The sequence below is a fragment of the Cariama cristata genome, unplaced genomic scaffold (assembly GCF_000690535.1).
Source record: "Cariama cristata isolate BGI_N322 unplaced genomic scaffold, ASM69053v1 scaffold9019, whole genome shotgun sequence".
In the NCBI taxonomy this organism is placed as follows: domain Eukaryota; kingdom Metazoa; phylum Chordata; class Aves; order Cariamiformes; family Cariamidae; genus Cariama; species Cariama cristata.
In genome coordinates, this window is record NW_009634039.1 from 58,995 (window position 1) to 59,593 (window position 599).

A 599-nucleotide genomic window follows, 5' to 3' on the forward strand; every position below is an offset into this window, starting at 1 on the left:
TTAGGACTTCACTGTAAACTAGGTCAGACGTTGTCTAGCGCAAACAGTTTAAGTAGTGTTTGCTTGTTTAAATAGCTTGCAGTTCTGATGTAGTTTTGTATTATGTAATTTACTCTTTGTTCCTGTTAATCTGTAAGCTCCTTAGAGTGGGGACCGGGAAGTTTGTTTTAGCAGGCATATTTTATTTGTTGATAGTGCAATGCTCAGGCTTGCAGTCATGCATCAGTTGAGCCATCTTAGCCTCTAGTAAGGGAATGTTACTTTTCTCAACCCCAACTGAAAGATATTTAAGCAGAGATTGATTTATTGGAGACTGTGGGTCCACCAGTGGCTTTACCACTTCTGGTGTAGATTGTCTGTTGCCTGCATTTTTAGAGCTCCTGATTTATAGGCTATATTGAAGATTGTCTTCTAACTTTGAAGGGTGAACTGCAGTCTCTCTGCTCAGCCTACCCTCATGTTTTAGTTACCCTGTGGGCTCTGGGGACACTAGGTATGTTCCTGTTTGCTGAGAGCAAAGAGGAACTGAACTATTAATTTTAGTATCTGTTTGGAGAAGTTTTCACTTGCTACATGCTAAAACCAATTTGTGTAATTAC